Source organism: Phascolarctos cinereus, unplaced genomic scaffold (assembly GCF_003287225.1).
Source record: "Phascolarctos cinereus isolate Bilbo 61053 unplaced genomic scaffold, phaCin_HiC Scaffold_726;HRSCAF=1367, whole genome shotgun sequence".
Lineage (NCBI taxonomy): Eukaryota > Metazoa > Chordata > Mammalia > Diprotodontia > Phascolarctidae > Phascolarctos > Phascolarctos cinereus.
The window spans coordinates 137,989,285-137,992,518 of NW_027556098.1; the positions used below are offsets into that span (position 1 = coordinate 137,989,285).

The 3,234-nt window shown below is 35.3% G+C and overlaps 1 pseudogene; it reads right to left on the minus strand.

Annotated features, from left to right (window-relative positions):
* Positions 1–2,751: 2,751 nt before the first annotated feature.
* Positions 2,752–3,007, minus strand: LOC110203423 (ubiquitin-like protein 5 pseudogene; annotated as a pseudogene).
* Between the last annotated feature and the right edge of the window lie 227 nt (positions 3,008–3,234).

Consider the following 3,234-nt stretch of genomic DNA (forward strand, 5'->3'; position numbering starts at 1 on the left):
TCAAGTGTGTGTGTGTGTGTGTGTGCATACACATATGTATCTGTGTGTGTTTATACCTGTGTATACATATACACATACACATGTATATGCATCTAAATATCTAATCATGCATACATACACATACACATGTATATATGCAAAGAAATGCTATATTATAAATGTGATCACATGTTATATATCATATTGCATATTAGATGCTATCATATAGACTATTCCATAATTGTTATAACTAAACACGTAATTCAAATCAGTGATTATCTACTAGTGACAACAAAAGAAGAACTGAGAAGACCTAAACTCAACTAATATGTTTTAGAAGATGTACTGCAAAATTCCAGACAAAGGAACTAATTCCAATTAATTACAAGGATATTCAAATACTTCAATTCACTGACTATATTGAATTAATTTCCTTTAGCCCTGGAATACTATAAAGTGTTCTAGATAGGAAACTCATTGAGTCAATTCATCAAAAAACATATGTTGACCAGATGATGAAAATCAACCAAGAAGTGAGAAAAAAAATAGGAGTAGGAGAATAATTTAAATCAAGTTTGATAATTTGTGCTGTGTTATTAATGATCTCTAATTTCTTATTACTCAAAAAACTTATGTCTTTATTACCAGTGTTTTCCTAGTGATGCTATATGGTGTTGAATAGTCTATTAATATGTTTTCTGAACATTTAAAAATACTAGTAACTCAATAAGCAAGGTACATGATCTGAGTAGGCTACAAAACATTACCAATGATAATTTGCAGAGGAACAGTGGCATAAAAGGCAATTACCAATGGTATTCATGGCAAGATAAGGAGGTAGATCAGTCATTTAGTGAAAAAAAGATAATAGACAACCTTTGTATTACATTAGCACCTCCCCCCATGATGTCAAAGACAAAGCATTGTAGAATATTCCATGGGTTCTTTCAGAAGAATTTTATGTAAAAAAAAACAAAACCATGGACAAGAGTCACACAATGTGAAGATATAGAAACATTGTTATGTTCACTGTTAGGAAAGGTCTCAAAATCACTGAGACCATAGATGATTTTAAGTATCTAGCAATCAAATTATTTGTTAAGTATTTATGTAGTCAAAAAGCAGACTGGCATAAAAACCAACAAGTCCTTGATTTAGGAAGACTTAGATTTAAATCCAGCCTTGAACACAAGGTATATGATCCTGGCAAAAGAGTCTCTTAGTGCCCCAGGCAATTCTCTTGGGACAGGGGTTCTTAATCTTTTTCTTTGTGTTTATCAGGACATCTTTGGTGGTCTGGTGAAGCCTCTGGACTCCTTCTTAGAATAATATTTTAAAATGCACAAAATAAGATATGCGTATCATAAAGATATACATATGTGTGTATAATATATTAATTACAATAATGTATAATGTATATACAAATGTTTACCAAACAAAAACAAACACATTGAAAGACAATTATGAGATAGGTTTATGAAAAATTTCCAAACTCCAGGTTAAAAAATCTGTGTTTCAAGACCAATCATATATTGCAGAACAGGTGATGACCATCATTCTTAGAGGGCTTCTCTCATCAGGTATTTTCTACAGCAACAAAGTCATAATCCTAGCCCAAAACAAAACAAAATAAACAAAAAGAATGAATATTAAGTACTATGAGTTCAAATCTTTCCTTTGTGATTTACTAGGTCTTTGACAGCCAGGAAATTACTCTACCTCTCAGAGCCTTATCTATTAAATGGCATGGTTAGATTAGAGGGCCTCTAAGGTCCTTTCCAGCTCTAAATCTGTAATCCTATGTCTAATAAGTATGTACAAAAAAAGTTCCAAGCAAAGTGTTAAGGGAAGCTTCAGGATGTAAGGATCAACGGGGAGGGAGGGGAGGGGCAGGTAGAAGAAGATAACCCTGGGAATGATACTGAAGGAAGAGTCATTTGAAATAATTAAGTTGGGCAAATCCATTACAAGCTGACATCTTATCTACAGGTGTGGATATATCAAGAAAAGTACCAGCAAAAGAGGAACCACAAAGAGCACTGAAGGTGCTGGGTGTTGGGTTCAAGTTCTTGCTCTGCTACTTGCTACGTATGTGACTGGTTATGGGAAGTCATTTCACCTCTGTAGGCCTCAATTTCTTAAGACGTAAAAATGTGCGTGTTGAACTAGGTGGTCTCCAAAATTCATTTTTTTTATTTTTTAAATTACATTTTGATTTTATTTATAAATTCTCTTTCTCACCTCAACTTCCTTCCTCACTAGGAAATCAAGGAAAACAAAACCTTATTACAAACATGTATAGTCAAGCAAAACAAATTTCTGCATTGATCATGTCAAAAAGAAAAAAAAAAAGAACTACACCTCTATCTCCACACCAAGTCCATCACCTGCCTTTCTGGAGGTGAGTAGCATTGTTTTTTCCTGTGTCCTCTGGCATTGTGATCTGTTATGGTATTGGTCAAAGTTTCTAAGTCTTGCAGAGTTGCTTGTCTTTACAATATTGTTTGTTATTGTATAAATAACTGTTGCTTCTCACTTCACTTTGCAGTAGTTCATACAAGTCTTCTTCAGTTTCTCTGAATCCATAATTGGTTGATTTTTAAACACTTGTACTGCCTGTCCCCACTTTAGGGCCGCTGGAAACCTAATGGAAGCTGATCTATTAACTCTTTACTCTTTTTTTTAAAAGTCATTTTATTAGCCTTTTATATTAAAAAAAAGAAAATGGAGGGAAGAGGGGCAGATGGGGTGGGGTGAGGCATTGGCAATCCCCTATGGGTTATAAAGCTCCAGGTTCATTCTGTTGTGGATTTCATAGTCTCCCAGGTCCTTGAAGACCATGTACCATTTCTTGTTCTAATGGGATTCCCCTCTGAGCTACAATCAGTTTCTTCAGGTCCCCAATTGAGTCTTTGGGGTTGCATTTCACATGGACCTTGTCGTCCAGCCGTTCATTGCATGCAACCTCTATCGTGGTTCCAGGACATACTGGGCCACCAGCAGCTGCATTTCCTGCCTCACTGTACATGAAATCCCCCAAATTTTATATGACTATGAGATAATATCTTCATTTCTATTAAATGAGATAATATTTGAAAAGCACTTAGTACAATGCCTGGAACATAGCAGCTGCTTGATTTATGCTTGTTCCCTTCCTTTCTCCCCCGCTCCCTGTAAATAAGTGTGTCTGTCTCCTTATGGAAGGTCCAGAGTCCTGGATCACATGGACTTCATCAGAAACATGATCACTAGCAG